Genomic DNA, 22337 nt, shown 5'->3' on the forward strand with positions numbered 1-22337 from the left:
TCACTCGTGAGCTCAGAACCCCAATTACCACTCCCACCAGCAGTGCGGCAGGAGCCGGCCCACCCGTTTCCTTTCCCTTCACTGCAGGTCCTGCCACTCATTTTCCTCTGCCAATCCCAGAAACCAGAAGTAGCTTATCTTGTGGTTGACATTTGCCTTTCTTTGGTTAGCAGAGAGAAACTACATCTGCTCCCATGTCCATTGGTCTTTTCTTCCTCTTTGAGGAATAATTTTTCTCTCCTCTACTCCCTGTCCACCCACCTCTCCCTTCACGCCCCCCCCCACAACGCAGCCTCAATGCTCAGCGTTTCCCCTGCACCCCTATATGAAATGGGATTCAAGATCTCAGAAAAGGATATGGGTAGTGGGAATGTCTTACTTTCTTAAACTTTTCTGTTCATTTTTTAAAAATCAGTAATGCATTACTCTTATATTGAGAAAATAAAATGATGCTATCTTCGTTTGATTGGAGAAGAATTTAAGTCGGAGGGGAAAACCCAAAAGGCCTCGCTAATTTTACTATATTTATTTATAACACAAGGAAAATGTTTCCACTGGTTACAGTCAAAAAGAAGCTTTCAAAACGTAGTAACCTGTTTTAAAATGGAAAACTTATTTTTCACATGGTCTATGAATTAGTCCACAAAGATGACTAGTTGTCTAATCTTTGCCATTTTACATAAATGATCTATTACTTTTTCTAATTTTGGATCAACTTACAATTTGATAAAACAAAAACATTAAAATCTTGTATTGTTTGATTAAAGAAAGACATGCATTCAATGTCGCAAAGTCTTGGCTGACTGCTGTGTGAGCCTCTTGTGATTTGATGGCTGTTCTGAACACCTGCTCCAGATTAGCTTTTAGTCTACTAAAGCTGAGGAAGCTGAGGGTGTGAGGGATGCAGAAATCATCCGATCTTCCCGGCCTTGTCAAGAAGGAAGGGTGGAAGGTGATGCCCTCCCATCTCTCCTATATTCCAGAGCTTCTCATCCCCTGCGTTATAGAACCTGACTCTTTTTGCACACTCTAAAAATATACATGGTGACCAAAGTGGTAAATGCCACCTTTACTCAGGTGACAAAACTGAGTAAACACCTTTGACTTCTTTCCTCCCTCCCTCCCTCATATTCCCACAGAGGTAACTCAGGGATGCAGAGAAGAGACTGCTGTTCCCACCTACTCCTGTAGCTGCAAGTTTCCATGAAGCCTAGAAAAGCAATTGCTGGGGGAAGCACCCAGGCCTGCCTGTCCTGCTCTGCCCTGATTAATGGTGGCCCAGTTAACCTTGTTCCTGATGCCATGTGCTGCTACCACCTGGCCTGAGAGGGGCAGCCTGCTGGCCTCCCACCCCTGGCCTCCTTACCTCAGGGCACCCAGGGAGAACCCAGCCCTGCTGCAGGGTCATTGCCCGCAGCCCACACCCACCTTGGTGCTCCCTCAGCCAAATGTATGCCTGGGCCTGAAGGACTCTCCCCACTAACCATACTGATTAACCTAGAGTAGGAATTCTCAACTGGCCACCTCTTTGTTCTACCTAAAATTGTATCAAAGTCATGTGCACGCATATGTCCATCTTAGTGGGAAGAGGGGTCATAGCTCTCATCACATTCTCACAGGCAACTAAGACTTAAAAAAAAACTAAAAATAACTCACTTTGAAAAAAAAGATACATCCTCTTAGTAGAAATCAATCTCTGTCTCTCTCTCACACACATTATACACACTATTTTTTTAAAAATGTGCAAACAACACAGAAATGTATAAAGTAGAATGTGAAAGTTCCCTGCAATGCCTGTTCCACCACCAACCACTGATAACAATTTCCACCTTTCTTCATGCAAATACAGAGTCTATGTATGCATATGTGTTGAACAACAATATACAGAACAACTATATACAGAACAAAAAGGCTCACACTGAGTGACATAAAGTGCAAAGAATCTGCACTTTAATTTGAGAACTGGTATCTTTAAAAATTGTGTCTTTCTATCCATGTCAACTTTTATGATCTTCAATAAATTTTATGTTTCTTCAGATAGGTCATACTCATTATTTGTTAAGTTTATTCCTAGATGTTTTATGGTTTTGTTGCTTTGGGGGATGACATTCCTTTTATGATTATATTTTCTACCAGGTTATTGCCGAAGCAAATAATTCTGATATATTTACTTTTAGTGACCTTTCTTAATATTTCTAATAGAGGCATAACTAATTTTATTGCACTTTGCTTTATTGTGATTCACAGACATTGATTTTTTTACTAATTGAAGGTTTGTGGCAACCCTGTGTCAAGCAAGTCTATCAGTGCCATTTTTCCAACAGCATGTGCTCACTTCACGTCTCTATGTCACAGTTTGGTAATTCTCGCAATATTTCAAACCTTTTCATTATTATTATATCTGTTACACTGATCTGTGATCAGTGATCTTTGATGTTACTATTGCAAAAACATTACAACTCATTGAAGGCTCAAATGATGGTTAGCATTTTTTAGCAGTAACATATTTTTAAATTAACGTATATACATTTTTAAAGACATAATGTTTTGCACACTTAATAGACCACTGTGTAGTGTAAACAAAACTTTCATATGCACTGGGAAGCCAAAAAAATGTGTGACTCACTTTATTGCGATACTGGCTTTATTGTGGTAGTCTGGAATTGAACCCGCAATATCTCTGATGTATGCCTGTAGTTTTTCAGTTGATAACTGGTTTTTCTAGGTATGCATACATAATCATTTGAAAATGATGATTTTTAAAATTTTGTCTTTTCCAATCATTATTATCTCTTATTCTTTCATTTTCTGGATGTACTACATCAACCAGAACCTCCAGAACTATGTTGAATAATAATGGTGATTTGAGAGCCTCCTTATCTTGTTCTTGAAGTAAATGAGAATGCCCCTAATATTTCACCATTTAGTGTAATGTTAGCTATTTGTTTCTGCTGTGCTTTTCTTCATCTGTGTTTTTGTGATGGGGAGAGATGTTTAAAACCTGCACTCTCATAACCCTTTATGTAAGACTGAGAAAATGTAACTGTCTACATCAAAATATTGGGAGGGGGAGAGAAAGAGGGAGCATTGCCACAAGTGCTGTGCTTATTGTGAATATGTTGATGAGCAAAAACAGACACTAATTCTGCTCTCATAGTGAAAGCAAGACCTTAATGAAATAATCACATATACATACAAAGTGAGAAAAATACTTTGAAGGAAAGGAACACTGTTAATATAGTAAAAGAAGTGGCAGAGTCTGGGGATCAGGGAAGGCTTCCTTGATGGGGAGAGGAGTGAAACTTTGAACTGAGATTAAGGGAAGCAGGTGCTAACTAGGAGAAGAGAAGAAGAAAATAAAAATGTCTCAAATTCTCCACCTTGATGAACCATCTACCTCAATCCTAGGATAAATCCTGTGAAAACCGCTGCTAACTTTTCAATTGACTCTTTCAGGGTTTTTTTGTTGTTTCCTATATATCAACAAAAAAATTATGTAGATATATGTGAATGTGTGTACATGCATATCTTTTAAAAATAACTTGGAATCATACTATGCAAACTATTCTGCAAACTACTTTTCACCTAATATAACATGTACATCATTTTATCAGCTACAATAATATTCTCTAGTGTGGAGTTATCAAAATTCAACCAATCTATTACTGGTTGATATTTATCCTCTTCCCAAACTTTGTCTATTACCAAAATGTTACAGTGGAGACCTTTGTTTACATATATATTTGACAATTGTGGCATTATTTCCTTAGGATAAATTCCTAGAAGTGAAATCACTGGGTCAAAGTGGAAGTTCATTTTAAATTTTATCCATGCTGCCAATTCTCACCTCTTAAATTTTGATATATATTTTCCATGTTGTGCTCCAAAATTTTTTGATTTTTTAAATTATAAGTGAGATTAAGCATCTTCCCATAGGTTTAACCATTTGTATTCCTGTTTCTATGAACTGCCTTTCCCAGTTTTTCCACTAGGTTTTTCATCTTTTTCTTATTAATATATGAGAACTTTCTGTAAATTAAGGAAGTGAGCTCTTAGATTGTCATAAGTATTATAAATATTTTCCCAGTTTATAATTTTCTTTGGACTTCGGCTATATAGAATTTTAAAAATCTTTATGATACAAACTGTATCAATTCTTTCTTTACATTTTTTGGGGTTTGTGTCCTGCTTAGGATGGCCTGTATGTTTTTCTAATTTTATGTGTGTTTTTTGATATTTAAATTTTGGTCCATATAGAATTTTTTTTGTTGCGTTGCTTCTATTATCAGTAAGCCAGAAATTTTATCCACCCTTGCTTTTGCACCATTTGTATAAATGTCAACACAGTGAAAAAAGCAAATGACATCTCAGTGTTATTATGAATATATTTTTTCCAGCTTTATTAAGCATATGGAATTAATATTTTCCAAATAGTTAGCAAATTTTCCTGATACCCGTTATCAAATAATACCTTTCTAGCTCCTGATTTTAAATGCCACCTTTATCATGAGCTAAATATCCACATATATTTGGATCTACTTTTTCATTCTCTATGTTCCTTTAATCTGTTATTTTTTTCTTTTTATGTCCCTAACTGTTTTAATTACAGTATCTTTATAATATGTTTTAATATCTGGAGGATAAGGCCTCTCTAATTATTCTTCTTTTTCATAATTTGCCTGTCCACTCACATTTGTTTATTTACAGATAAAATGAATTGTTTTGTTAAATTCCCTTTAAAATCCTGTTTTTGTTTCAATTTGGATGAAGTTAATTCTAAGGTTAACTGAGGGCTAATTGGAATTTTTATAAGAATATGTTACCACTTCACACCAGTTAGAATGGTTATTATCAAAAAGATAAGAGATAACAAGTGCTGGTGCAGATGTGGAGAAAAGGAAACCCTGTTGGTGGGAATGTAACTTGGCGCAGCCACTACAGAAAACAGTATGGAGTTTCCACAAAAAAATAAAAATAGAACTACTGTACGATCCAGCAATCTCACTCTGTGTACATATCCAAAGAAAATGAAATCACTCTCGAAGAGATATCTGCACCCCCATGTTCATTGCAGCATTGATCACAATAGCCGAGACATGGAAACAACCAATGTGTCCATCAATGAATGAATGGATTAAAAACAAGCATCATGTACATATGGTACCCTGTAGGTTATCAATAAATAGTTGTTGAATGAATGAGTATATCTTGCAAATTTTTTGTTATTCTTAAGCTTACTTTTTATATGTATAGTGGAATATTATTCAGCCATAGAAAAGAAGGGAATTCTGCCATTTGCGACAACATGGATGGAACTATATGTAGAATCTAAAAAAGCCATGAAAACATAGAGTAGAATGGTGGGTGCCAAGGGCTGCAGGGAAGGGGAAATGGGAAACTGTTGGTCAAAGGGTACAAACTTCCAGTTATAAGATGAATAAGTTCTGGGGATCTAATGAAGGGCATGGTGACTATAGTTAACAGTACTGTAGTGTATACTTGAAAGTTGCTAAGAGAGTAGATCTTAAATGTTCTCACCATAAATTATAAAAAAATGGTAATTATGGTAGATGTGTTAACTAACCTTATTGTGATACTCATTTTGCTATATATACGTGTATCAAATCAGCACACTGTACCCCTTAAACTTACGCAATATTATATGTCAATTATATCTTAGTAAAGCTGGGGAAAAAAGAATATTTTTCTACCCAAGAACCCAGTTTCTCTAGTTATTTGTCTTCATTTATTTTTCCAGCAGAATTTATACGTTAAAAAATATAACTGGGCTTCCCTGGTGGCACAGTGGTTAAGAATCCGCCTGCCAATGCAGGGGACACAGGTCTGAGCCCTGATCCGGGAAGATCCCACATGCTGCAGAGCAACTAAGCCTGTGTGTCACAGCTACTGAGCCTGAGCTCTAGAACCCGTGAGCCACAACTACTGGGCCCACGTGCCACAACTACTGAAGCCCAGATGCCTAGAGCCCATGCTCCACAACGAGAGAAGCCACCGCAATGAGGAGCTCGCGCACTGCAACGAAGGGTAGCCCCTGCTTGCCACAACTAGAGAAAGCCCGCGTGCAGCAACGAAGACCCAACGCAGCCATAAATAAATAAATAAATTTATAAATATATAGATAACTCCTAGAACATTGCTTGGCACACTGTAGGTTATCAATAAATACTCGTTGAATGAATGAATATATCTTGCGTATTTTTAAAGTTTCTTTTTGCCGTACGCGGGCCTCTCACTGTTGTGGCCTCTCCCATTGCAGAGCACAGGCTCCGGACGTGCAGGCTCAGTGGCCATGGCTCACGGGACCAGCCACTCCACGGCATGTGGGATCTTCCCAGACTGGGACACGAACCCGTGTCCTCTGCATCGGCAGGCGGACTCTCAACCACTGCGCCACCAGGGAAGCCCTAAGGTTTCTTCTTAAGTAGCTTACCTTTCTCATGATTATTAGAAATGGAATCATCTTATATTTTTTATTATTTTTATATATGAAAGTGATTGTTTTTTGCATATTGATTTTATAACCAGCCTCTTTATGGAGTTCCTAAAGTTTCAAAAGGTTGATTTTCTCAGATTTGTTTCATTTGCAGTAATGATAATCTCACCTCCTATCCAATATTAATATCACATTTCTTTCTTTTGGATGATTGTATTAACTAGTATTTCCAGAACAATGTTAAATAATTGTGTGAAAGCTAACATCCTTGTCTTCTTGATTTTTATGGGAATGCTTCTAGTGTTTATTCCTCAAGCATGAAGGACTTCTTGTTAGAAACTTATGTATATTTTTTATCATATTAAAGAAGTGTCTACCTGTTCTTACTCCAATAAATTGTATTCAGAAGATATATGGCTTCAAGTACAATTTTTTAAATTTTTATTTATTTATTTATGGCTGCGTTGGGTCTTCGTTGCTGCACACGGGCTTTCTCTAGTTGCAGCGAGCACGGGATACTCTTCGTAGTGGTGTGTGGGCTTCTCATTGCAGTGACTTCTCTTGTTGTGGAGCACGGGCTCTAGGTGCGTGGGCTTCAGTAGTTGTGGCACACAGGCTTAGTTGCTCTGCGGCATGTGGGATCTTCCCAGACCAGGGAACGAACCCATGTCCCCCGCATTGGCAGGTGGATTCTTAACCACTGCGCCTCCAGGGAAGTCCCTCAAGTACAATTTGATTAATAGTCTCTCTGCTATGTCCTTCCTTACATATAAGCTTCATTCTTGAGCTGGCCACTCTGATGGAACCAAAATAGCTGCAATAGATCTAGGCCTTACATCAGCACATTTTATCATACAGATTCCCAACAGGAAAAAGAATCCAACTGAGCTGGTTCAAGAAACTCGAATGTAGGGACTACTCAAAGAGATATATGCAAGGTTAAGAGACCAAATTAGGGATTTTGAGGTACCCAGAGACTAGCAATAGCAGGAAGCTGTTACCCTGGGCCTAAAATGGCAAGAGCTTTTTTAAAAAAAATGGAGCCTAGTGAGAGCTATAGCTATAAAGAAGGTACCTTATGGCAGGAGATGAAGTCTTGGCCCATCACTACCAGTAACCACCACCGATCCAAGAACCACCACCAGCCAGGGGCCAATATGCCCTGGGCGAGATGCCCACTTGGGACTGCCATCCCATCTGAGTCTCCAAAATTTTTACCAAATCAAACTTGTGTCAGCTTGCCCTCATGCAGTAAAGCCAATCTACTGCCACTGGGTTGTGGTGAAGGAAAGTGCAGCATTTATTACTGCAGGACACAAAGCAAACAGTACAGGCAGCTAAAGCTCAAAAGACCCCAAATTCCCCAATGGCTTTTATGGAAAGGTTTTTTTAAGACAGGGTCAGGGAGATGGTTGTGGGGTGTATGATCAGCTCATGGACATTCTTCTGATTTGTTGGTGGTGAGGTAATCAGAAGTCAACATCATCAGCTGGTCTGGGATCTATGTACTTGTGGTCAAAATTAACTTCTTCCACCTGGGGGTGGGGGTTCAGTATCTGCAAAATAGCTCAAAGAATATGGCTCAGAATATTATCTACAGCCCTTGAGAAAGAACTAAAGGTCCTTGACTTTGTTTAATGGCTAAACTACTATTATTTTGTCTTGCTTGACCGTTTTCCTTTGTTTCTGCATTTTCTCACTTTTCTGATTAAGTTTATTCTTTGGAACTTGGGGAAGGCCTAGGAGGCTAAAGGTTTTCTACAAACAAGAGGCAGGCAGAGGACATGGGGGATATCTGCCCTGGGAAGACCCCATAGGGTCCTACTTGGTTATACTCTTATCACTCAGCATCCATTCTTGTCCTTTATTCCAATGAAGAAACTCTCATCTCCAACAGGGAGGCAGGGACAAAAATCCCTTCAGCCAATGTACTGTCATGGAGTAATGCTAATTCATATTCTCCACCTGAAACCTAATTTATTACAACGATCTCCAGTATTTTTCATATATTAGAGAAAAGAAGGGGAAAATAGTAAATTACAAAGATACATCTAGCTGCTACCTTTCCCCTCTGTAGCTGTTCATGAGGCCAAAATCAATAATCATAACTTCATTCTTCCACTGTTCACTTCATACTCCCTTTAGGTGGTCAGAGTTCTTTCCCTGATGTAGTGATCCTAACCTTCAGTCCTGTCTTTATGGGATATCTGCACTTTCCCATTGAACAGGACTATTGGGCAAACGAGTATTAAGTGGTGTCCCAGTGACTATCCCTGGGCTCCAAGCATACTTCTCCTTGTTCTCATTGTATAGCAGCAACCCTGTTTCCCCTTGGTGATAGGATTTAATTACTCCAGACAGTACAATAGTCCCTGTCTCTGCTTATCAATTCAATAGCATGAGGAGACCAAAATGGCCAGGGTGCAGTTTCAGCTTTCAGTTTAATGGAACCATGGCTTTATTCCTTGATAGCAGCATTCATTCCTTGGAAAAATAGAACCTCCAAACCTGCTGAGCCCAAGGTTGTGGAGACAAAACAAAATAAGTCTTTATTGGGTTAATTGGTATAATAGTGAAAGGGACCACTCCCTCCTCCACCTTCATTTCCAGACCTGTGTATTCTTACTATGAGGGAAATAGCACTATATTTTGGTCACTGTTTTTGAAGCAACTATTGTAGTCTTATAGCACAGCACTGTCAACCCGGAACAGGTGATCTCATAACTAAGCCTTCAGTAAGTCATTTACTTTCCTATCAGGCAAGCTGCTTCTGCATGATGGAGTAAGTGATAAAGACTAGTGAATATTTGGATATGACTCCATTATTGTACTTCATTTATCATTAAATGAGTTCCCTGGTCAGAGACAATGTTGTATGGGATACCCTGATGATAATTAAGACATTCTGGAAGTCCACGGACGGTGGCACTGACAGAATCATTGTAAGCAAAGAAAGCAAATGTGTGTCTGGAATATGTAGTTATTTCCATGAAGAAAAATTTCTGTTCTCACTGTGATAAAAGGTGTCCTATATAATAATCTTACCACCATGGGGCTGACTAGTACCCCAGGAAATAATGTCTTATTGTATTGAATGATTCATCTTCATCTTATTTTGTTGTCAGGTTGGGTATTCAGCAGTGTTAGTAAAAGATCAGCCTTGATGAGTGGAAGTCCATATTGTTGAGCCCATGCATAACCTCCATAACATTGATGCTAATCTAACAAAGGGAAAGAGAGGCAGAAGAGTCAAAGAAGATGTGGTGATAGAATCAGAGGTCAGAATGATGTGGGGTGATGGGCCAACGAATGCAGGCAGTCTCTAAAGGCTGGAAAAGACAAGGAAACAGATTCTCCACTACAGCATCCAGAAGGAACACAGCTCTGTCAACCCATTTTTGACTTCTGACCTCCAGAACTATAAGATAATAAATTTGCCTTGTTTTACGCCATTGAGTTTGCGGTAATTTGTTACAGCATCAATAGGAAACCAATACAATGTTGCTGTTGTTGTTGTTGTTGTTTTAAAGAACAGAAGAGAAAGTCTTCTATATTTACCCAGATATTTACCATTTCTATTGCTTCTCCTTCATTCCTGAATTCTAGATTTCCCTCTGGTATCATTTCCCATTAGCCTGAAGAGCATCTTTTAACATTTCTTGTAAAGCATTTTCTGCTGGCAGAAAATTCTCTTGGTTTTCCTTCATCTGATAACATCTTTATTTTCATTTCCATTCCTGAAGGATATTTTTGCTGAATATGGAATTGTGTGTTGGCAATTATTTTCTTTCAACACTCTAAAGATATTGTTCCAATGTCTTTTAGCCTTCATTGTTTGTGATAAGAAAACCACAATCTTTCAAATTGTTGTTCCCCTACAGATAATGTGTTATTTTTTTCTAGCTACTTTCAAGGTATTTTTCTTTACTTTTGGTCTTCAGCAGTTTGGTAAGATGTGTCTACGCATGGTTTTCTTTGAATTTATCCTGTTTGGGATTCATTAAGTCTCTTGAATCTGTAAATTTACGACTTTCAACAAATCTGGAAAATTTTAAACAATCATTTTCTCAAATATTTTTTCTATCCCAGGAGGGGAAAGCCAAGATCAGGAGCTGTCACCCCTTCCCAGCACCATCTCACAGACCAGGAGTGTCACTCAGGTAAAATGAGGTCCCTGCCTTCAGCTCTGGTGCAGTGATTGAGGCTCTTCCCAGGAGAAAAGGCGGGATATAAGGATGAAGAACTCTGCAGCTCTGCCTGAGGGAACTGACTTAATTTTGAAAAGGTAGTAGAAAATTCCATGCCTACAGGCATTGTCAAAAACAACGGAGATCATGGTGGAAGATAATTAAGAAGAGGCTGGTAGCACTAACACAAGAAAAATGTCAGAAGAGTCACAAGTTTATTGAAGAAAACCAGGGAAAGAGACAACCAATAAGAGCCCTCCTGGGATCATACACAATTGTAAGGGTCAGGAAGACTGTGTGCATATGCTAGGCTTCATGGAAAGGCATGGAACAGGCTTGAAGGGTGTAAAACAAAGAATGTTGCTCATTACTTGTTTCTACAAGGATTAAGTCATAAACCACTGCAGTTGCTGACCAACAGTACAGCCTAAAAAGAATTCAGGATGAAAAACAGGATGAGGCACTTTGTACTTTGGAAAAACAGGGCCCTTAGATAGCACCTTAGATAGATATATCTCAGGAAAATGTTCAATTAACCCAGATTCTTACATCTTCCCATACATAAAAAAGCACTAAAATCATTAACTGAGATACCTATTCCTCATGACAAGCAGTAACCTTTTACTGAGATGAATGCTTGACTGCATTTATTCCCTAGTCAAAATCATATATATACTGACTTCTCCCCCTACCTCTTCGGAGTTGTCCTCTCAGAGCTACTGAGAGGCTGTTTCCTGGGATCAGTCCTCAGGAAAACCCTGAATAAAACTTAACTCACAGCTCTTACATAGTGTGTTTTTTCTTTCCATTGAAAGGGGATTCCCCAAGCCACACACAAACCCATAAACACCAGGCAAAAGCCTTACTGGCTCAAGGAGCTTAAACACAACCTCTGACCAAGCACTGAATGAACCATAAGTTACTCTGACCCAGGGACGAATCCTAAAAAGCCAAGATTAAAAATAAAATCACAGTCATCCTTGGCAGTCTGGAACAATGTGTGAATGCCCAAGGCTATGCCTTTTCAGGAGCAATCAGAGAAGGAACTTCTGAGCTAGTAGTCCCAGTTTGAATGAGTTAGGGGCAAAATATGTAAACTCACTGAAATGTAAGAGCAGCCTCCAAGCTACACATATATCCAATGGCAAAAGGTAAATATCTAATTGGGCTTAAGCACAACCTTTGACCAATAAGTGACTTATGCTAACCCAGGGGCAAAACCCAGGTAGACAAGCTAAAAGATAAAAATAAGGGGGAAAGGTCTGAGCTGGGAAAACAGAGGTGTACACTATGGGAGGAAATAAACTCCACAGAATTAGTCCCACCAACTCAACAAACAATAAACAAATGACAGCAAACAACAACAACCATTGGGAGGAGGATCAGTATCCAGAGTTGCTAATAATATGTTACCTAAAATGTCCAGTTCTCAACAAAAAATTAAAATACATATAACAGCTACACAGGTAAACAAGAAAGGCAGTATAAATGTATTTTGTTGTAACTATTTTTTCTTCTATCTGATTTAAAAGACTACTTCATAAAGGAATATGAATAAATCTATGTTGATATATATATAATGTATAAATATGTGAGTTGTATAATAACAATGCAAAGGAGTGGGGAGGGAATGGAGACATTAGGAGCAAAGATTTGAAATTGAGTTGGTATTGACCTGAACTTGATTTTTATAAGTCAAGCTATTAATTGTAATCCCCAGGGTAACCACTAAGAAAATACATTTTAAAATACAGTAAAAGAAATGACGAGGGAATGAAAATGGTACACTAGTAAATACCTATTTAACATAAAAGAAGGTAATAGTGGAGGGATAGAGGAACAAAAAAGACATAAGACATATAGAAAACAAATAGCAAACTGGCAGATAATAATTCTACTTTATCAGTGATTGCATTAAATGTAAATAGATAAAACAATTTAAAGGCAGAGATTGGCAGAATCAATTTAAAAAATATCCATGAAAATATACTGTCTACAAAAGATATTCAGAATCACAGATACAAATAGGTTGTAAATAAAAAGTTAGAAAAGATGTACCATGCAAACAGTAAACAAAAGGGACCTGGAATGGTTATACTAATATCAGAAAAATTAGGCCTCAAGACAAGCATTGTTATTAGAAACAAAGAAGGGCCATTTATATTGATGAGAGGGTCAATCCATCAAGAAGATTTAACAATTGTAAACATACATGCACCTAATGATAAAACTCCAAACTACATGAAGCAAAACCAGATATAATTGAAGGGAAAATAAAAATTTATACAAGGCATAACAATAATATATGATATATGCCAATTACTATGTGCCAAGTACTACTCTGAGTATTAATCTTTTAATCATCACAGGAATTCAATAAAATAGGTATTTTTATTCCCATTCTAAATATGGGGAAAGTGAGGTAGAAAGAAGAGAAGAGATTTGCCCAAGATCACATAGCTATTAAGTGACAAAACCAAGATTTGAAGCCAAGTTACCTACTGGCAGAGTTTATGTTCTTAACTACTCTTTCTCATGGCTCAGCTGTGAATAATATTTATGTAGCCATAAAATAAACATAGAATATTGATTTAGTAAAATATAGTGATGTAGGGCTTCCCTGGTGACACAGTGGTTGAGAGTCCGCCTGCCGATGCAGGGGACGCGGGTTCGTGCCCCGGTCTGGGAGGATCCCACGTGCTGCGGAGCGGCTGGGCCTGTGGCCACTGGGCCTACGCATCTGGAGCCTGTGTTCCGCAGAGGGAGAGGCCGCACCCATGAGAGGCCCGCGTACCGCCTATATATATATATATATATATATATATATATATATATATATATATATAGTGATGTAATAACAATATAGTGGGAAACTGTGGGAGAAGTGTGTATATGGGATGGGAGGTTTAAGATAACTGAATCTTGGGCTTCCCTGGTGGTGCAGTGGTTAAGAATCCACCTGCCGTTCCTTTTTGTCCCTTTCCAGCATTTCAAGATGTCGAAGCGAGGACGTGGTGGGTCCTCTGGTGCGAGATTCCGGATTTCCTTGGGTCTTCCGGTTGGAGCCGTGATCAACTGTGCTGACAACACAGGAGCCAAAAATCTGTATATCATCTCTGTGAAGGGGATCAAGGGACGACTGAATAGACTTCCTGCTGCTGGTGTGGGTGACATGGTGATGGCCATAGTCAAGAAAGGCAAAGCAGAGCTCAGAAAGAAGGTACATCCAGCAGTGGTAATTCGACAACGAAAGTCACACTGGAGAAAAAATGGTGAAGATATTTTTTTGAAGATATTTTTGAAGATAACGCAGGGGTCATAGTAAACAATAAAGGCGAGATGAAAAGTTCTGCCATCACAGGACCAGTTGCAAAGGAATGTGCAGACTTGTGGCCCAGGATTGCATCCAATGCTGGCAGCATTGCATGATTCTTCAGTGTATTTGTAAAAGAAAAAAATGATAATAAAAATTATTTGCTCCATGTCACTCTTCTTGACACCACCTAACCCTTACCCCCTCTGTAAAATAAAACTACCCAGTGCAAAAAAAAAAAAAAAGAATCCACCTGCCAATGCAGGGGACACAGGTTCAAGCCCTGGTCCAGGAAGATCCCACATGCTGCAGAGCAGCTAAGCCCGTGTGCCACCACTATTGAACCCGCGTGCTGCAACTACTGAAACCCATGTGCCTAGAGCCCGAGCGCTGCAACTAGAGAAAGCCCACGTGCAGCAACCAAGACCCAACTCAGCCATAAATTAATTGATTAATTTTTAAAAAAGGAATAAGATTGTCAGAGCTGCAAGGGATTAAAAAAAGATAATCTTTTCATTGCAGAAAATCATAGCTGATGTGTAAAAATTAAAAGTCAAGAAATAAAAGTATAAACAGATTATTTAGAAATATGTAGTGATACCAGAAGAAATAGTTATAAGATTTGAAAGTGATTCTCTCTGAGGAGGAGAAATGTGGGATGGGGAAGGATGAAGCAAAGTTCTGATAGATTTTTATTGTTGCTGTTATAAACCTTATGGTACTCTATAACTATAAAAATTACCTTTTAAAAAACCAGGACTCCAAACGTGTACAGAAAACTTAAAGACTGTTATGGGCTGAATGTGTGTCCCCTCCAAATTCATATGTTGAAGGCCTTACCCCCAGTATGGCTGTATTTAGAGATAGGTCCTCTAAGGAAATAATTAAGGTTAAATGAGTCCATAAGGGTGGATCCCTGATCCTATAGGATTAGTGTCCTTATAAAAAGAGATATCAGAAAGCTCACTCACTCTCTCTCCACACACATGCACCAAGAAAAGGCCATGTGAGGTCATAGTGAGAAGGTGGCTGTCTACAAGCCAAGAGGAAAGCTCTCACAGAAACTAAGTTTACCAGCACCTAATCTTGGACTTCCCAGGCTCCAGAACTGTGAGAAAATAAATTTCTGTTTTTCAAGCCACCCAGTCTGTGGTATTTTGTTTCAGCAGCCCAAGCAGACTAATACAGAGACATTATCCTCAATGAAATAAGCCAGTCATAGGGACATTCCTGGCAGGCCAGTGGTTAAGACTCTGCGCTTTGACTGCAAGGGGCATGGGTTTGATCCCTGCTTAGGGAACTAAGATCCCACATGCTGCGTGGCGTGGCCAAAAAAAAAAAAGAAGAAGAAAGAAAGAAGCCAGTCATAAAAGGGCAAATACTGAACGACTCCACTTAAATGAGGTACCTCAAGTAATCAAATTCATAGACAGACAGTAGAATGGTGGTTGCCAGGGGGATGGGATAATGGGGAGTTATTTTTTTTAAACATCTTTATTGGAGTATAATTGCTTTACAATGTTGTGTTAGTTTCTGCTGTATAACAAAGTGAATCAGCTATATGTATACATATATCCCCTCCCTCTTGCGTCTCCCTCCTACCCTCCCTATCCCACCCCTCTATGTGGTCACAAAGCACCGAGCTGATCTCCTTGTGCAATGCAGCTGCTTCCCACTAGCTATCTATTTTACGTTTGGTAGTGTATACATGTCAGTGCTACTCTCTAACTCCATCCCACCTCACCCTTCCCCCTCCCCGTGTCCTCAAGTCCATTCTCTACGTCTGTGTCTTTATTCCTGTCCTGCCCCTAGGTTCTTCAGAATCATTTGTTTTTTGTTTTTTGTTTTTTTGTTTTTTAGATTCCATACATATGTGTTAGCACACGGTATTTGTTCTTCTCTTTCTGACTTAACTTCATTCCGTATGACAGACTCTAGGTCCATCCACCTTAATGGGGAGTTATTGTTTAACGGGTATAGAATTTCAGTTTGGGAAGATGGAAAGAGTTTTAGAGATGGATGGTGGTGATGGTTATGCAACAATGTGAATGTACTAAATGTCAATGAACTGTACACTTAAAACTGGTGAAGATGGTAAACGTTTTCTGTATTTTACCACAATTTTCTTAAAATGGAAAAAAAGAATGTATAGAGGTATGCATTGTAATATAGATCGGAAGCTGTACACTTGGTTTCAGTTCTGCATTCCTGCTTGCCAAAGTCTCACACATATAGAGCTTCCTCAGCATTCTGCTCTCAGTTTTTCAGTCTGTACCCCTTGCTGGGGCTACCTGACTCACTCCTTGGCTTCAGTTATCATCTACAATACATATCGGTAGTCAGACCTTTCTTCTGTGCTCTATATCCATACTTTTCAAATGAAAACTGAGCATCTCCACTTGAAAGTCCCAAAAGGACCTCAAATTCAAAGAATTCAAACCAGATTCATTCCCTTCCTCTCCCAATTCTACTCCTTCATGTTTGAAAAAGAGAAAGAGAAGAGAAATGTTAATACCCTTCCTCCTTCATTCCATACTCCAGACCGTACTCTTTCTCCTATACCACACTGCCTTCAGGGCCAATTAGTTCATGTGTTTCCCAGAAATAGGCCTTTTTCCCCTATAAGAAGGACTGAATTTTCATCTTCAAAAAGTGATGTTAAATTATACTTCATATGTGCATGACCCAGCAAGGCCACTGTACCCAAAACCTTAAACCAACCCCTTATCCCTGAGTATGCTATAACAACAACACTAGAGTAAGAATCTGGGGACCCGGTGCCACAGTCAGACCCAGAACTGGCTATAAGACCACTTAACTTTCCAAAACATCTAGGAATGTTATCCACTGCTATCTTAGCCTCATTGCTGCCCCTAGAACTGGGGATGAGGGCCACCCTAAACCCCATGCTTTGAAGGGTCCTGCATATCACTCACACACACACACACACACACACACACACACACACACACACACTTATTAAAGAACACAAGGGTGCCTGTGTTACATGGGATCTGGTGCTCATTGTTGGTACAGTGCAACTTATAGGCCTAAACATCTGTACTTTGACTAACACTGTTCTGGCTCCAGGAAAATGCTTCTCCACATCTGTTTCCCTGTCTCCTTTAAACAAAAGGCAACTGTGTCCAAATGCCATGAAGATTTGTGGATTGTGCCACTGCTGACATAAGAAATAGACATTATTTCAGACTAAAGGGAAGATTCTAGCAGTGAACCACTCAGGGAAGAGAAAAAAACAAGCTACCTTGTCAGAGCCTTCTTCTCAGATACATGAATGCCATAGATTTTTGCTTAACAAACTTTAATTTCCCAGTAGTGTCCATTTTCTTGTTTATATTTATTTTCTGGTTTGTGGTTCCAAAGTAATAAAAAATTAATGCAATATTTGCAACAGTTGCATATATAGGCTAAAGAATATTTCACAATATTAAACAACAGATATGACTCTTGATTTGGGGATGTATGGAGAGAGAGAAACACGCATGAATCGTTGTCACAGATTGGATCCCCAGTAAACAGATTATGAGACAAAGATTAGTATAGGAGGTTTATTGGGGAGAGCTCCTGGGATAAACATTTATGGAAGAAAAGGGAGAAAATAAACAGGAATGAAAAGAGGAAGAAATCAAATGTCAGTGCACTATCAGTAGAATGCCTCAGCATACACTGTAGGGAATTCTGAACTTAGGATGAAACTTCGAAGCTATCTCAAGTAGGGGCAAGAGGACCAGGCCTTTATACACAGCATCAGTGAGCCATTGGATGTGGGACACTCTGAGAATAGGGTGTGATCTTGAACAAGACAATTCTCAGCTGATGAGATGCCTGAATGCGGCTGGCATCCAAGGGCTCTCTGATGGCAACATTCTTAACAACTGAAGAAATAAGGCCTTTATTGCTAAAGGGAACTCTGGGCAGGGCATTGCAGTATCCACCACAGTCCACCCTTTGTGCCTCTCAGATCTGCTTTATATAAGTTCCAGGATCAGCTCTTCCAGGGGTCTGGTAGGCCTCTCTTCCTAGGGGAAACTTAAACTATAGCCCCCAACACTGCAGCTGGTCTCAAAGCTGAAAATGACCATCCCTCTCTTCCACTATCAATTACAGATCCCAATCACTCTTAGGGTCTTGGTGGTTTGCCTGGTGGTATGATCCAGACCCTCACTCCTGATCATCATGGGTTTCTCAGGCTGGAGTTGCTATCCTTGATGATACCCACATACCAAGCCCACCAATCTATACATAAGGCTGGGGTTTTTCCTTCTCAGTCAGCTTGTCAAAAAAGATCCCCCATGAGGCACAGGTGTAAGGAGTGTGAAAGGTGCTAGCGCAACAGTGGTGGATATCGTGGAGGATCTGCTCTAGCTGATTGTGCAGGTGCTTATACCCTCCAGTCCTGCTTGTGCTTGATCCTACGTGTAAAACTTCCATCTTGTTGCTGGGCCTGCCCACACTTATATCTTGGAGGATCTGACAAAACTCAGTTCATAATGGGCAGTTCTGGTTGTATGGTCAGTTGCATGGTCATTTGATGTCCTATGACCATGTATTCCATATCTACCAGGACACAGTAGCATATCAGGAGCTGTTTTTAAAAGATATATAATAATCCACTGCATGTGGCATGACTTTGTTCCAGAATCTAAGTTCTGGTCTAAGTTGTGACCTTCCCATTGGGGCTTACCAAAAACTCCACATGGCATCTTCCACCAACACAGATATCTCTAATACCTTAGAGTCTACTGATTTCATGGTCCAAGTGGCAGAACTGCTTGAAACCATGGCCTAGACCTGCTATAAGGCCTTCTTTTGTTCTAGGCCCCACTCAAAGTTGGCAGCTTTTCGTGTTACCCAATATGTGGGTCAAAACAGTAATTCCAGATGTGAAATGTGCTGCTTCCAGAACCCAATAAAGCCTACAAGACATTGAGCTTCCTTCTTCATGAGGAAGGTGGAAAATGCAATAATTTGTACTGTACTTTTATAGGGAATCTCCTGGCATGCCCCAGACCATTCAACCCCTAAAAACTGTACTTAATGCAGCCAGCCCCTAGATCTTTGTAGGGTTTATCTCCCATCCTCAGGAGTACACATGTCTTACCAAGGCCTCCAACGTGTTACCCACTTCTTAGCCATTTGGTCCAACTAGCATGATGTCATCAACACAGTGGACTAGTGTCATATTCAGATGGTCCAGATCTCTTCATACTATATACCATGACAGAGGACAGGAGAGTTAGTAGAGTCTTGAGGAAAAACTATAAATGTATACTGTTGTCATTCTATGTGAATGTGAACTTTTATGATGTTCCATTCTGATAGGGATAGGAAAAAAAATATTTTCCAAATCAGTAGCTGATTACTGTACTAGGTACCTAAGGCCATGTCATCCTGTTCTAGCAAAGATATCGTATCTGACATGGCAACTGCCCTTGTGCCACTACTTGGTCGAGTTTACAGTAGTCTACTGTCATCTACCAGACTCTGTCCACATTTTTCAGGGGTCCAAACTGATGCATTAAATGGAGATATGATGGGGACCACATCCCAGCATTCTTTAGGTCTTTAGGTGGCACTAACTTCAGCCATCCTCTCCAAGATGCTATCTATATGTTTTCATTTACCATCTTTGCCAAGGAAGAGGACAGCAATTTCAAAGCTTCCACTTGGCCTCATCTACAAATAGCTCTGACTCCACATGCCAAGGAACCAATATGGGGCTTGTACCAACTATCATAATGTCTATTCCAATTTTATATTCAAACACCAGAAAAATAACCATTGAGTGAGTCTGCAGACCCAGTGGAGCCACTATAAACCCAACATAGACTAGGAGCTTATATAATTTCTGGTTTCCATCTGCCCCTATTCTAACAGGGGTGAGGCAAGATGATACGTTAGGTCTCTGGGTATCAATAGCAACTCACAACCAGGGTCCATCAGCCCTCAAAATGTTTGGGTATTCCTCTTTCCCCAGCACACAGTTACCTTCGTAAATGGAAGGACTGGAGGAATCAGTCCTGGGTACCCCACTCCTTCAAACAGTGCTCTCTGGATCAAAAACTGACTTAAGGCCAAAGCTGAGCAGGAGAGTGTGACTTATTGAGGCACCTTCCCTCAGACTTCTGAGTATCTTTGATTTTTTTTTGATTGTACAGATCGAATACAAATTGTTGGACGCTTATTTTCCCTAGGACAATGTGTTATATTGACCACCCACATTCTATTAACTACCTCTTAACCATCTATCTACCAGGAGGAGCACTGTGTTCTATTAACCCTCTCCAAAGCTCTCTGCAGATCAGGCCTCCCGGCCTATTACTCTGACCCTGTGGTGCATTATGGTATTTGCACCTACCTGACTTCTGACAATTGAGCACAGTTATCCTGTCTCTATTGTTTCAGTGGCATCACCATTTCTATCAGTGATCTTCATCCTATAATACCCTCCCCTACTCTGAGCCCTGGTCTGCAGAGGTAAGCCACCACTGAACTTCTCAGTGATGCTGGTAACCCTTTAACCAGTGCATTCCTTATAGCTTTAGCAAATGGTGTGCCCTTTGGGTCCTCCTCCATAACATAGTCCTCTGGAGGGCTTTCTGGTTTTATAATATATTTATTCTATTCCCACTTCCCTGAGCCTTTAATCCCTTCTCCCACCACCTGCAGTGGCAACTCTGGCCTTTATACCTCAATGTGGGCCATTGGTTTTTTTCTATTCTTTGAGGAGCCATTCTAATAGTGAGTTCACATTGATCTCCTGGGATCTTTTCCAGGATGTTAAATCCTGTATCTTGGCAGAGAACTCTCTAATCAATTAATACTCCCTTATTCAATTTTATATTCTAGCTCCCCTGATCAAGGCCCTCAGAATTCAGTCCCATGCTTACTCCCTCAGCACCTGCTAGAACATGCTGGCTAGGTCCTGCAGCTCCTTCTTGAGATATTCCCTTTCCTTCCTTATTAGGCCCAGAACACCACCAATGAAGTTATGTAACTTAACCCTAGACATAGGCCCAGTGGCCAGGATGGGAGGTGGGGGCAGATTCTGTGGGAAACACACATTTCCCTTACAAGGGAAAGGGCTCTGCATGTTCAAGCAAGGTGAAGCACTAACGCTTAATAGGAAGGAGTGGGACACTTCTGAACGCTCAAGGAGCTCAGGGAAATCTGAGGATATAAGACTTTTAGGGACATCAATCCAGATGTCCCTATTCCATGTGTCAGGGTCACATTCCTTCCTAACCAGGGCCCTGGTCTTGGCATAGCAGACTTGTCTTGGTTTAGATTTTAACTTTCTTTGAAGCTTGTTTCAATAAGTCCTGGGCTTGGTCCTCAGATTTCTCTCCTCTCTACCTGAAAAAGATGAGGACCTCTTTATATGCTGTGAATGAAACCCTCTGGCTTTCACACAGAGCTTAAATTGTTGACTAATTTAATTCAGCTTTTCATTATCTTTTCCTAGAGGTCCATCAAGCTGAGCAATAGCCACCCAATTTTCTGGACTTCCTTATATTTAATATACCTCACATATTTCTCAAATGCCTACCACATGGCACCAGTTAATGTATTCCCTTCCATGAATGCCATTCTAGTTCAACTCCAGTGAAAGCTCTAACTCCTCTGCTACCTGTTCCACATGTCTATCTACTCCACCTACCACAAATGATGGGGTCCTCATTGGCAGCTGGGCAGCAGATGATCCATCTCCTAAATTTCATCACAGTGTATGCTTTTCTGAACCTCTTCTTGTACCAACTATTGTAGGATGGCTTCCTGGAGAGCAGACTCAGAGACAGGGTTCAGCATGAAGGGCTTTTATTAGGGAATGCTCTTAGGATTAAAACCTGTGAAAAGGAAAAGAAGGAAGCAGGATTGGACAGAGGGAGAAGTTAAGCTGTCCCATTTGGGGCAAGAAGGCCATGTAGATCAGTCATTGAATGTGAAGTACCCCAGAAAGGAGTTATGACCTTGGGGGAGGTGGCTTTCTAGCTGAGGCAATTCCCGATGAGGGCTGACAGCTGAGGGCTGTCTGCTGGCAGCACTCCTAGCAACTGAAATAATAAACTCTTTATTCATGAAGGAGGATTAGGGCAGCAGATTGCAGAATTCACCACAAGTATGACATCATTTTTTCCACTGGAAAGTTGGTGACCATCAAACGCTAGAATTGAGAACAGCTTTACTTTCAAAACGATTAATGAAATTTAAAATTTCAAACATTTATACTTATATTTATGGCTTTAAGTAATATTTATTTTAAAATTTTATTTATATTCCAAATATTCAGACATAAATATGTGAACCTCCATTTATACTTTTGCTCTAGTGCCCTGAAATGCTATTAACAGGCCCGCTTAGC

General features: G+C 39.9%; 1 pseudogene; it reads left to right on the plus strand.

Annotated features, from left to right (window-relative positions):
- The first annotated feature begins 13635 nt into the window (after positions 1–13635).
- On the plus strand, positions 13636–14128 carry LOC132513361 (large ribosomal subunit protein uL14-like; annotated as a pseudogene).
- Positions 14129–22337: the final 8209 nt, after the last annotated feature.

This window comes from Lagenorhynchus albirostris, chromosome X (genome assembly GCF_949774975.1).
Source record: "Lagenorhynchus albirostris chromosome X, mLagAlb1.1, whole genome shotgun sequence".
Taxonomy (NCBI): Eukaryota; Metazoa; Chordata; class Mammalia; order Artiodactyla; family Delphinidae; genus Lagenorhynchus; species Lagenorhynchus albirostris.